At 41.1% G+C, this 14,547-nt stretch overlaps 1 protein-coding gene across 2 annotated transcripts in view; it reads right to left on the bottom strand.

Annotated features, from left to right (window-relative positions):
* ARSB (arylsulfatase B) overlaps window positions 1-14,547 on the bottom strand; it is a 203,098-nt gene that overhangs the window by 12,155 nt on the left and 176,396 nt on the right. The window lies entirely within an intron of this gene.

The raw sequence follows: 14,547 nt of genomic DNA on the forward strand, positions 1-14,547 counted from the left end.
GAAGCCATCGGGACCAAGAGTTTTGTTCATGGGAAGGTTTAAAATTATCAACTTAATTTCTTTTTTAGAGATATAGGGCTATTAACAAGTATAGGATCCATCACCCTCTCATTCTCCCCAGAATTATTCTAGCAATAGTCCCTAAGCACCACAGATGTGGCTAAAACCAAACAAACCAAAAAGAAAACAAACAATCACTTACTGAGATTAAAGATTTAGTTTTCCTTTTAGGTTTTTTTTTTTTTGCTTGACACATTTTGAGATTTTATTAAGAGTTCACATATTTGGAAGCATTATAATTTTGTGGTTGACTACTGTATTTAAAGTCTTAAAAAAATCTGGGGTTGGAGAAATATTACAATGGGTAGGGCTCTTGCTTTGCATGCAACTGACCAGAGATTTGATCCCCAGCATCCCATATAGTTCACCGAGCACCACCATGAGTAATTTCTAAATGGAGAGCCCGGAGTAATTCCTGAGCATCAAAAATCCTTCTTTGACTCTACCCCTAAAAATGCTGCCCTGCTTTAGGTATCCTTTTTGAGATACAGATGGCCAGTCATCTATGACTGCTATGGTTAATTTTAGTATTTTCATTGCTTTTTTTTTTTGCTTTTTGGGTCACACCCAGAGATGCACAGGGGTTACTCCTGGCTCTGCACTCAGGAATCACTCCTGGCGGTGCTCAGGGGACCATATGGGATGCAGGTCAGCCGCATGCAAGGCAAATGCCCTACCCGCTGGGCTATTGCTCCAGCCCCTTTCATTGCATTTCTTTTTCCATCTACATGTCAATATGGTGTGAAGCCATATGCAATATAAAGACATCTAAAATGGGGACAATGGGCAGAATAATCTCCACACCCTAATCCCCCTGAAACCTGTGAATTTGTTACTGTATGTGGTAAAAAAGACTGCAGATATGATTGAGAATAAGGTTCCTGAGATGTGGAAAAAGACTCAGATTCTTTAGGTTAGATTCTCAGATTCTCAGATTAGATTCTCAATCTAATCACGAGTCCATGAAATCAGGCCTATTTCCTCTATGGTTAGAGGGGGATGAGGCCATCAAGAGGGTTCAGAGAGATGCAATATTTCTAGCTTTGAAGATGGAAGAGGGACCAGGAGCTATGAAGCGTGGGGAATTGCTAGATAAGCAGGAAAAGGAAGGAAATAGCCTCTCAGAGACAGTGCGTTAGCCCCGAGTCTGATTTGTCCCAAGGAATTCTAAGACAAACATCTGGGTCATTTGAGGTCACCAAGTTTGTGCCAATTTTTTATGTCAGCAATAGAAAAAGGATACACAGAAACTCTGTATATTAGTAATCTTACATATTAATTAGTATGCTAGTACACATGAAATGGTAAGCAACAAAAGGAGGCAGCATATAATGAAGAACAAACAATAAATATAAAATGTCACAATAGGGAGAAGTTAGTATGTGCTAAAGCCCTGAAAGTTATTAAGGAAGTAGGCCTTTGGATAAACCATGAGAGATTCATGTCTATGTACCACTTAACCCACAACTTTATTAGTGTTAAAAAAAAAGAAGTGATGGTATGACCTCTATCCCCAAACTCCAAGGCCCAGTACTTCCTTATCAATAATAATCACTTGACGTGACTTACTGAATCAATGAATGACCACACAGTGTATGAACAGAAGGTAAAGAAAGGAGAAGAAAGGAAGTTTTGTACTGAAGAATAAGAGAAGCGGTCTCAGTGGTGCAGTGCATTAGAAGATGTGATGTCAGTGGTATAGGAGAGGAAGTTGGACAGATGAGATGGAACACGTTCAAAGGAGTTGACTGCTAGATAGGACTTGTCACTTTTACTTTTGGATGATCATGCACACAGGAATTAAGTTTTCTAATTAAAAAAACTGATATTTAAAAAAACTGATATTTTTCTAACAGCCTTGCTAGGATAAAATTTATCCTTTATCAGGAAACAGGATCAATTTTACCTCTTCAGAGTGTTAATTAAATGTTTTATTTACTGATTGATTGATTGATTGGTCACACCCGGAATTGCACAGGAGTTACTCCTGGCTCTGCACTCAGGAATTACTTCTGGTGGTGCTCCGGGGACCATATGGGATGCTGGGAATTGAACCCGGGTCGGCCACGTGCAAGGCAAACGCCCTACCCGCTGTGCTATCGCTCCAGCTCCAATTGTTTTATTTTTTTAAAAGCACATTTATAGAGTTGACTACTGCTATCATTAGCAGTCATTCCCTAATCCATCCCACACTTTCCAGGTCTAACCAACCTGAATAAAATTTCTGCTTCTCTGAATTTATTTCTGACATTTCTTCTATACAGAATAATACAACACATAGCTTCTTTCATTGAGAATAATGTTTCCAAGCTTCATCTGTGCAACGTAAAGTAGTACTTCATTATTTTTTAAAGGCCAAACAACATTATTTTGTGTAGATATACCACATTCTACATAACCATGCAGCAATTAATAAGATATCTGGTATGAGTTTACCTGTTGGCTATTAAGAATAATGCTTCTACAAACACTCATTCAGATGTTTTTTTCTGTGGGTGAATGTGCTCATTTCTTCCGGAAAGATACAAGAAGAATTTCTTGGTAATGTTGTAACTCTATGTTTAATCTCTTGAGGAACCACAAAGTCTTGAAAAGTGTCTGACTCACATTACATTCCTACCAGTGATGGAGGAGGGTTCCCATTTGTCTACATCCTTGTCCACAGTTGTAATTGTCTGTCTTTTGATTATAGCCATGCTAGTGGTGTAAAGTGGTATGTCACTGTGGTTTGGAATTGCATGTTCCTGATGACTAATGAAGTTGAGAGTCTTTTTATGCATTTATAGACCATTTGTCTATCTTCCAGGCAGAAAAAGCTATGGAGATGGTTTTACCCCTCCTTTTCTGATTAAGTTATAAGAATTCTTTATAAATTTTAGATTCAAGTCCCTTATTGGATACAGATATTTCCCTCCATTCTATAGATTGGCTTTTCAGTGTACTGGTAGTTGGACCAGAAGCACAAAAGTTTAATTTTGATGCAACATGGATGAAACTAAAAGATATCATGCTGAGTAAAGTCAGTCAGAAGGAAAGGGACAGATAAAAAATGATCTCTCTCATATGTGGGACTTAAAGAGACATAGCAAACCAGCAACAACGGACCAAAGGCAACACAATGGGAGAACAGATCCACAAAACTGAGTTTCTGGGTGTTGAATGGGAGGAGCCTGGGGTCTTTGGGGGAGAGAGATGGGAACCCTGAGTGCATAAAAGTTATTATATATATAAGAAACCCATCACTAATAATATTGCAAATCACAAAACAACAGCAACAACAACAACATTTTAAAGTATAGTCAAGAGAAGAAAGTGAAAGAAAAATTTCAAAATAAAAATTTAAATTTCAGCAAAAAATTTGGGGGCTGGAGCAATAGCACGGCGGGTAGGGTGTTTGCCTTGCATGCAGCCAACCCAAAGTTCGATTCCCAGCATCCCATATGGTCCCCTGAGCACCGCCAGGAGTAATTCCTGAGTGCAGGAACCAGGAATAATCCCTGAGCATCGCTGGGTGCGACCCAAAAAGAAAAAGAACATTCTTTTGCCATTTGTAGTTTTTAGAAAATTACTGACATACTCACATTAGCCTGGCATAGTGTAACCTTGCCATAGTTCTAGCACTGTAGTACTGCATTGTAGTCCCATTGTTCATCGATTTGCTCAAGTGGGCAACAGTACCGTCTCCATTGTGAGACTTGTTACTGTTTTTGGCATATCAAATACGCTTGCCAGATTCTGCCCTTTGGGCGGGATACTGTTGGTAGCTTGCTGGGCTCTCCAGGAGGGGCAGAGGAATCAAACCCTGGTCAGCTGCATACAAGGCAAACGCCCTACCCGCTGTGCTATTGCTCCAGTCTGCCATAGTTCTAAGAATTTTAAATTTCTTTGTCAAATCCTTCATGCATTTTACATAGATAACCATGTCATCTATGAATTAAGACAGATAACTCCTTATTTACTATGAAATGTTTAATTTTGATGAATTTCAATTTTTTAACATATTCTCATGGCTGTGCATCTGGAGTTTTATCTAAGAAACCACTGGTGACTACAAGGTTAAGAGTTACATATGTTTTCTTTTTAAAATTTACAGTTTTAGCTCTTATGCTTAAGTCTTTGATCCACTTTGCATTTTATTTACATATGCTGTGACGGAGGGATTTAATTTAATTCTTTTGCATATGGATATCTGATGACTTAGCACTATTTGTTGGCGAGACTATGAGGGTTTATCTCTGTACTTTCAATTCAATTATAATGATTTCTATGTCTTTTATATGCCAGTGGCATAATATCTTGGGTTACTCAAGTAAGATTCAGAATCAGAAAATGTAAATCCTTCAACTGTTTCCCCCCCTCCACAATTTCTTTGACTACTTTACCCCTTGAATTTTCTTATGAATCTGAAGTTCAGCTTAATTGATTTCTGCAAGAAAGCCAGCTGGAATATTTTTGGACTTCATTAAATCTGTAGATTAATTTGGGGGCATACTGCAGTCTTAATAGTGTTATATCTTATGCTCTTTGATTATATGTCTTTTTATTTACATAGATCTTTCAATTCTCTGAACATCCCAAGCACTCCAGGGGTAACCTGTGTAATTCTTGACACTGCAGGGCCTGTACAGCACCACATTTTTTTTCCATTTTATTTTATTATTATTATTTTTTAACTTAATTTTTTTAATTGAATGACTAGTGAGACAAAGCGTTTATGTTTGAGTTTTGGTCAAACAATGATCAAACACCCATCCCTTCACCAGTGCATATTTTCCACCACCAAAATCCCCAGTATCCCTCCCATCCCAACCCTTCTCTTGTGTGGCAGACAATTTTCACAATACTCTCTCTCTACTTTGATTGCATTCAATTATTTTGACACCAGTCTCACCATTATTATTTGGAATTTCCCTGCCACCACCCAAACCTGCTGAAAAGGCAATGCTAGACAATTTGTTTTGTATTGCTGGTTATGAGTAGCATATGATGTCACACATGGCTGAGAGAGAACTCTAAAATTTTAATAACTAGGGTCTGGAGAGATCTCTGCAAGGAGATACTCATTCCAAAATTCGTGTGTGTGTCTCTGGGATCATGGCCGTTAAGGGGCTTAATAAGTAACAGTCTGTGGGAGTCATCCCAGGGTCCCATTGGGGTGGGGGAGGAGAGGGACCGGCTCCTTCCCTATCCCGTGAGGCCTGGCATTTGCTGTCACTGCTCCTGTGTACCAGGGCTTTTCATTGAGTTCTGGAAGATGGCGGCCACTGGGATTCCTAGGGCCAGAATCTATGATCAAATCTATGGTCTTATTGGTCAAAAGTCACCAGGAATAGCCCTTGGTTCCCTGAGTACTCCTGGGGAAGTCCCTGTGCCCCCAAATTCTGTGAACAATATTTTGTAGTTTTCAGAATATAGCTTTTATATTTATTTATTTATTTTATCCCTGAGTGTTTATTTATTTAGAGGGTTAGGACTACAGCCAGCAATATTCAGGGCTTACTCCTATTTCTGTGCTCAGGGATCATTCCGAGCAGTGCTGGGGATGGAACTAGGTTTGTGCTTTGTGGCACAGACCACCCTGTTTTCTTTCTTTCTTTTTTTTGCTTTTTGGGTCACACCTGGCGATGCACAGGGGTTACTCCTGGCTTTGCACTCAGGAATTACTCCTGGTGGTGCTCAGGGGACCATATGGGATGTTGGGAATCGAACCTGGATTGGCCGCATGCAAGGCAAACGCCCTACCCGCTGTGCAATCACTCCAGCCCCCACCCTGTTTTCTTAGTTTTGTTTAGTTTGTGCACTGCTGCTGCACAGCAAGAGGCACACACACAAATAAACACACACACAAAGAAAGGCCCATATACATGACTCAATTCTTGTAATCATGAGGCTGCAAGTTCCATTTCAGCACCAGCCCACATGTAAGTGAGCATCTAGCAGTTCTGCCATTGGGAACGTTGGTGCCACAAACAGCACATGATTTTGGCATGGGAAGGGGGGGAAAAAGAAGAAACAAGAAATAGAGTTGACTTTTTCATTTGTTCCTGGACCAGGATATACTCCCAGCACTGCACTCAGAGATAATTCCTGGAAGAGATCAGGGAATTATATGGGGTGCTGGGGATTGAACCCAGGTCGGCGGTGTGCAGGACAAACACCCTACCCACTGTACTTTCACTCTGGTCCCTAAAACAGTCAATTTCTGCAAATTGTTCTTGTATAACTTTGTTGAATTTGCTTATTAGTTCAAGTGATCTTTTTAGCTGATTTCGTAGAGTTTTCTATATACATGTGTTCATATGCAGATATTAATTTTACTGCTTATCAATAAGCATAGTTTTTATTAAATGATTAATAATGTGAAAAACAAAGTGTAAGAGCTGATATTCTTGTGCTGTTCCCAATTTTAGGAAGAAAACGCAGTCTTTCACCATTAAGTAGGATGCTAGCTTGGTTTTAGGTAAATGCCATTTATTTAGTGCTCAGGAGGTCCAGAGATCCTTTCTGTTGATTCTTAGTTAACCAAGCCTGTGGATGAATATGAGGGCCTGAGGATGTGGCATTACTAGGTTCTTGCAGTGCCAGGGACTACAAGAGTCACCTCAGTGGTACCCAGGGGGGCTCTAGGTCTGTACCCAGTGATGCTTGAGGATCATGAGGTACCTGGTATTGAATAAGAGTCAGCTCTTGCAAGGCAAATGCCTTAACACCATACTCTCTCTCTCTCTCTCCACTCCCCATTTTAAAATATGAAAACCAATTAATTAGAGTTGCAGTTAGTAGTGCTCAGGAGCTAGTCCTGGAGGTGTGCTTGGGACCAGGTGGTACCTAAGATTGAGCAGGGGACTCCTGCATGCACGTTAGCACTTCGAATAATCCCCTGACCCTGTGATGCCCTCTATAAAGTGGCGATAGTTCCCTTTTGTTTGTGGAGTTAGATTGCTTTAATCAGGAAACGAAACTGAATTTTGTCAAATGCTTTTTTCAGGAAGCTGGTTCAAAGTGCAGAACACATGCTTTGCCTGGTGCTGTACAGCTCTCTGAGCACCTCCAGAAGGCCTTTTCTGTGTTTATTGACATTCTGTCCTTTATTTATTTATTTTATTGAGATGGTAGTGTATTACATGAATTGATTTGGAGATGATGTTGATCTAGCCTTACATCTTAGGATGAATCTCACTTTGTCATGACCTGATTTATATGTTGCTAAATTCAATTTGCCAGAATTTTTGGAGATTTTATATATATATATGTGTGTGTATATATATATATGAGTACTGAATTATTAAATTGGCATTCTATTATTAAATTGATGCTCAAGACAGCAGATAGGAGGAATGTTAGTGTCGATGAACTTTTGAAGTTTATCTGACAGAGAAGGACTAGATCCAGATTTATTAAATATTTATTAACAGCTGGACTGGAGCAATAGCACAGCCAGTAGGGCGTTTGCCTTGCACGCGGCTGACCCGGGTTCGATTCCTCTGTTACTCAGAGAGTCCGGCAAGCTACAGAGAGTATCCCGCCCACATGGCAGAGCCTGGCAAGCTACCCATGGCATATTCGATATGCCAAAAACAATAACAACAAGTCTCAAAATGGAGACGTTACTGTTGTCTGCTCGAGCAAATCGATGAACAATGGGATGACAGTGCTACAGTGCTACAGTTATTAACAGTTCTGTTGTAAGAAAACATGTGTGGTGAAACTATGACATGTGATAATGAGCAAAGAGATACCCTAAAGGAAATCTGTAAGATATAGGTATTGGTGAGTAAAGGTGATAAACAGATGCAGAGCTGGAGGGACAGTATAATAAGTACTGTACTTACATGCAACTGATCCAGGTTTAATTCCTGGTACCCCATATGGTCCCCAAGCCAAGCAGGAGTGATCCCTGAGCATACCAAGAGTAAACCCTGGGCACTGTTGGGTGTGCCCCTTCCTTACAAAAAGACAGATGCCAAGGTTTTAAGTGTGGTTATTTGGAAAAACATTGCTTCTGGTAGAGATTTTGGGGGCAGAAAACCACAGTGAGATTCTGAAGTTAGCATAGTGACTTAGAAGAATTATCCTGAGTTCACAGTAGGTACAGCAATTGCATCCTGGAGCTGAGAAGTGTCTGCAGAAGAGAGTGAAAGCACAGACTGTTTCCAGTACCATCCTCAGTTCTGTGACCAGAGATTCCTGCAGATGGACCAGCTGTCTGGGAACACAGCAAGAGAGAAAGCAAAAGACCAGACACAACATATGGATAAGTACAGTAAGAGATAAATTAGTAAATGAGACAGAGAAGAAGAAAAGTTTATGAGGGTGAAAACGGGTTAAAGAAAGTTTCATAGACATTTTTTTAAAAAGGAAGAATTGGGAGCTTGATCCATAAATGCCAAATACTCAATTCATCAGCCTAATGCAGAGGAAAAGGGCATTGTATTTGTTCATCTCTAGGCAGAAACTAGGGGCTTCAGAGAGAAAAATAAACAAACTGCTCTCTCTTTACCTCTGGTTTTCTGGCCAGACAGAAATACACAGTTATGAGACAGATTAGTTATGTATATTGATTTTGGATGTAAAAAAAGAAGATCAGCAAAAAGCTTTGGAGTAAATGAAGGAATCCACTATCTTATATAATATGGAGTAAACTTTTAGAGTTCCTTGTCTGAGTGGCTTGTGGAGAACTTAAGGAGTTTAAATCTTTAGAAAGAAGTGGACCCATGTGAAAGAGAACTGTGTTCTCCAAATATAGGGTTCCAGAAGAGCCTTGGGAGTTCCAAAAGTCCCCATTTTTGGATATTAACCCTATGTGTTTAGTGAATTGCCCCTTTTCCTCCTCCCAGAGAAGCTTATCGTGCTCTTGCCAGCACCCCTAATTTAGTTAAAGCTTATCCTTGACTTTTCCTTTGTATTTTACCTCTCATTGTCACAGTTTCTTAAGTCAGTCCTGATTACTTATAAGCCAAAACTTCTTTTGGTAATTCTGTGTCTTGTATTTGAAGTGATGTGTAATAGCACTTCAAATACAAGGCAAAAAGTACCTGCTTTTCTATTTCCCCTATAGTCTTTTTTATATTTTACTATAGAGCAATGTTCTTTGGTTAAACACAGAAATACCATTAATGCTATGGTCCTAATATTTGGAAATTGACTCTAAAATATATCTACTCCCGGGCATTGGTCATAATCACTTGACTCAGGCTTCAATTGCTGTAGTTCCTATCACCCCAAAAGGGAGGCCCCACTGTGAGACTGGGATGGACCTGGGGCGAGGGGCATAGCTAGCCCAGCATCGAAATGGGACAATCTAGAAAGTATAAATGCATGATCTTGATGCAAGCTGTTACAACTTAAGAGACAGATTTCCATGGGGAAGGACAAATTGAACTAGCCTGAGGATATAGTCTGGGATTTACGGTAAAAGACTTGCTGGCCCTCACAGCCCAGAGAACTAAGTTTTGGGATCTTTGTCTCTTATTATGCTTATCCAAACAACTGCAAGTATTGATAACTTATACAACTAGAGGGAAAGATAAAAGCAATGTAGCTGTCCCTGGGAGACAGAGTGTTTCCTTGCTTTAATTTCCCTAAAAGAGAATTTCCTATGTTTATCTATGTAAAAGATCTACGTAAATTTTCATATGTCTTACCTATGTAAATGATCAATCACACCTATGTCCTTACCTTAACCTCTCTTAGATGGTCTATAAGTATTCTAGCAGCTCTGTGTTAAACGGGCCATTTTCACCATCAGGCTGTGGTCCCCTATCTCTGTCTCTGTCTCTCTGCTAGAGAGGCCTGGGGAGGACGAGAGGCTCTGGACCACCAAATGCAGCACGTGTCATTGCGCAGCACCCACACATTTATTTTGTGAGCTCACAAGCATCTTATAATGGGATGGTGAGTTAGCTGGAATCTGGATTCCCCATGTCCCATTTAATCACTGTGGTTTCAAACTTCAGGGGGAAAAAAATCTGTGCATCAGTTAAATATGCTGTATGTCTCTATATTTGTGTTTGCAGAAGAAGCCCACATCTAAAATATAACTTGAAAGGCACTGATTGTGATAGGGATACACTCACTGCATGGGGAAGGACTGGACATGCCTGGGACATGCGGGTCTTCTGACAGGAGAGGCAGCCTTGCTCACAGAGTGACTGTACACTGCAGCGTCAAGGATGGCTCCTCAGGGAAATCTGCCCAGGATTTGTTTTGAGGGGCCCATCCTGGCAATGCTCAGGATTTATTCCTGGCTCTTTTCTCAAGGGATCATTCCTGGCAGTGTTCAGGGAACCATACAGGGTGCACAGATCAAACCAGGGTTGGCCACATGTGAGGCAAGCATTTTAATCCCTGTTCTCTCTCTCCACCTCTGTAGGATATTTTATTAAATATATTTGGTGAAATTTGTCCCTCATTCATGTTCCAGGTTTGAATAAGGTTGGGGGAAGCAATTCTGGCGGAGACTTAACTTGCCACATTTAGGGTTTAGTCCCATTCCAACACTATTGTGTAGCACCATGATACTTCATGGCTACTGTGCTCTTTTTGTTCATAATTTAAATTATAAAAATCTAAATTTTTATAAATAAAATTTTCCTTCTATGTCTAATGACCCATTTCACTTTTCGTGCTAATGTACTGCTGTTTTCAAGTATTACTTATAGCCAAATGCACTTGTTTAAGGCCTGAGAGACAATACAAGAAGGAAGGCCCTTTCTTTGCATGCAGCTATTTGGATTCAGTACCCAGCACTACAGCTTTTGACACAAGCAGATTGTTAAGGAGTCCGGGGATGGACCTTATCACTGATCTTTAAATTCCTTACACCTTCGGACTGGACTGGAGCAATAGCACAGCAGGTAAGGCGTTTGCCTTGCATGTGGCTGATCCGAGTTAGATTTCTCCGTCCATCTCGGAGAGCCTGGCAAGCTACCAAGAGCATCCCTCCCACAGAGCAGAGCCTGGCAAGGTACCCGTGGCATATTTGATATGCCAAAAAAACAATAACAACAAGTCTCACGATGGAGACGTTACTGGAACCCACTCGAGCAAATCGATGAACAACGGGACAACAATGTGACAGTGCTATCCAGCACTGCATAGGGTCCCTGAGCACTGCCAGGAATGAGCACAGAGCCAGGAGTAAGCCCTGAGTACTACCAGGTGTGGCCTCAAAAAAAAAAAAAACCCAAAAGATATACTTGTTTAGGTTGGAAAAACAAATAGCCTTTCCAGGTATTAGGTCAAATATTTCCTAATAAATCTTTCCAGAATCTGTGTGTGTGAGTGTGTGTGTTTGTGTGTCTCTGTGTGTGTTTGGCCACACTTTGCAGGGATTAAGGGCTACTTTGGCTTTGAGTTTGGGCAGCCATGCATTGCTGAGGCTAGAACCTGGGTCTCTGACATACAAAGCATGAGCTCAATCCTTTGAGTAACTCTCCAGCCCTTAAATAGACCATATTGTTGTTGGGGTTTTTTTTTGGCCTGTTTGTTTGCTTATTTTGTTTCTTTTTTTGCAGGGAGTGTGGGGCTCATCTCAAGTGATGCACAGGAGGTCCAAGGGCCACAATGGCATGGCCAATCAGGCCATAGAAAGTTTAGACCAGGGACCGGAGGATGAGAGGCTATTTTGGTCCTGCAGTACCAGGAATATCTGGGTCACTCCTGATGCTTCTTCATGGCCTCCAGGCTTGCACCTAGTGATGCTCAAAGGACCATATGGTTCCAGAAATCAAACTTGGGTTGGGTGTGTACTAGGCCTGCTGTACTATCTCACTGCTAGCTATTATAGTTAACTGATGAATAATCCCAGAAATGATTTTTTAATTAACAGATCAAACTTAGGTTTAGTGAACCCAACTACCTCCAACCTTTGTGCTTATGTTAAAATTACTTAAAGTAGCTTTAGTGGGCTACAAAGTGATTACAGGAGTTAAGGCACTTGCCTTACATGCAGTTAATCCCAGTTTGATTCCTGGAACGACATAAGGTCTCTTGCCCTGAGTATAGACCCAGGAATAGCTCTTGAGCATCACCAGGTGTGTCCCTCACCACCTCCAAAGAAAGCAGCTCATTTATTAGTTAGTAATGCAAGTCAAATAGGCCCCTCTATTTATTTACCTGAACCATTTATTTCCACTTAACATTTGCTTGGCTGACCACTTCTTCGTGGCCCAATCCAAGAAAAACTCAAAAGATTCCACACTCAACGAGAAGCTGAGGTCGGTAAGGGGTTTGAGCTGGCCCTTGGCGGCTCACAGCTCACTGCCCTCCATCACAGAACCTTCCTCTTGGCCTCTGCGCTGATGCCCTGGAATACAGATGGTTGGGATCTTCTATCGCTCGCTCCTGCCTCCACGTGTCCTGAGAGCTGCTCAGACTCAGCTGCCTCTCATCTCGCTGTGTGGTCAGGACTTACCCAGCTACAGGCAAACAGGCTCATGGTTGTCCTGATTTTTATTTTACAAAACAATCCTGAAACTAAGAAAAAAAAAAGCAGCTTTTCTCTAGAAAGAGTTTGTGGAAAAAATACATGGGTTGAAACCTTCTGAGCTAATGTGTTATTGACCCATTATAATTTTTTAGAGATTAAAAGAGCCCCTGAGGCCCGGGCAATGATTGGAAGCTTGCCACAAGAGTGTGTGTGGGGTGAAGGGACAGGTAAAGGGATGTAGCTGAAAATCTTCATTATCTGTACTGCAAACCATAAGGCCCAAAAGGAAAGAGAGGAAGATATATCTATATCTATATCTATATCTATATCTATATCTATATCTATATCTATATCTATATCTATATCTATATCTATATCTATATATCTAAAGGGAGAGAGAGAAAAAGAGAAAGAGAGAAAAAGAGTCAGAGAGAGTGAGAGAGATAGAGATAGAGATGAAAAGTGCCTGCCATAGTGACAGGCAGTGGGATGGGATAGGAGGGCGGGAGGGAAACTGGGGACATTGGTGGTGGGAAAAGTACATTGGCGAAGGGGCGGGTGTTGGAACTTTATATGACTGAAATCAATCATGAACAACTTTGTAAGTGTGCATTATCAATGTGATTCAATTAAAAATAAATAAATAAATGGGGAAAATTTTAATTAAAAAAAATGATAAAGCCCCTGAAAACATTCCCTTGCCCTCCCAATTCAAAAGCAGGACTTGGCAGAACTGCAAGGAATTTTGCTATATCCCTATACCGTTGTTCTCTAGTTCTGAAAGAAATGCCAAGAAATCACCATGCATCATAGAGCATTCATGATCTTCTCTCTCTCTCAGATGCTGTCATTTAAACACTGAATTCCTTGTTCCTTGTACACAAAAGGAGGATAACATAATGCCTCATTCACAGCACAGTTGAGAAGACAAAATAAGACCCTCAGCGTGGTGCGTCCTTGGACACTGTAATGGTAAGAAGCCTGGGCACAGGTCCCTAGTTTGAATTCTTCGAGCAGTTGCCACAGGAATGCACCCAGGAGACAGAGGACCCACCCAAATAAATCATTTTAATATGGAGGGAACCTATGCCCTTCAGTGGATAACCACTGAAATCAAGATGCAAGCAACAGCCCAACTCTGTGACTGTGAGATCTGAACCAGCTATCAAGGGAGCACAATGTTATTAGAAAATCATGGGAAGGAAGGTAGAAAGGGGGAAATGCCCAAGTGTTAGTCAAAGGGTTAGTCCATACCGAGTTATGCCAAAATTCAGTTATGCAGGATGACTAAGTCCCAGAGATCTGGGCAGCACAGCGTCCACGTTAACAACTCTGTTCCATCTACTTAAAATTTTGCTATGAGGGAGGCAGAGTGGGCTCAGTGACTCAGTGCCTGCCTTGCACACATGAGGCCATGCATTCCAACCCTAGTGCTGGCTGAGCTCTCTGCCCTGCAAGTGGTCTGACTCCCCATCTGCCAGGCGAGAGCTTCGCTGAGCACCGCAACTAAAACACAGATGTACAAGCACCATGTCCAGGAATGTGAACACCTGTGAGATCTGTGCAAGCACATCGAAAGGAGTGTGAGCCTGGCCAGTACAACAGTCAAGGTATGAGCACTGCAGTCAAGTGTGTGTGCAACCCTACTCATCTGCTCTGATCGCAACAGAGGGAAGGGAAGAGGGGGAAGTGTGCTGATGGGCAGAATCTATATGAAATCTCCTCTCTCTCTCTCTCTCTCTCTCTCTCTCTCTCTTTCTCTCTCACACACAAATAAAAGAGGGGGCAGAAAATTTAGAGTTTTTAGAGGAAATTTTCAGGTGGATATATTTACAGCATACACTGTGGCCATGGTTTCATAAAAGTACACTTGTTTCAAAATTCATCAATATCTATCCACTAAAGATGCCCACTGTGAATGAATGAAAAAAGAAATCCAGAAATTCAAACTGCCTGAAAAGAAAAATGGCAATGCCACTTAAATTCTCTATGTTAAACCCCAAACCTAGCCGAAGTTGTGAATTTGAATAAAATAGAACAGAGATTCCCAATCATTC

This window comes from Sorex araneus, chromosome 1 (assembly GCF_027595985.1).
Source record: "Sorex araneus isolate mSorAra2 chromosome 1, mSorAra2.pri, whole genome shotgun sequence".
Taxonomy (NCBI): domain Eukaryota; kingdom Metazoa; phylum Chordata; class Mammalia; order Eulipotyphla; family Soricidae; genus Sorex; species Sorex araneus.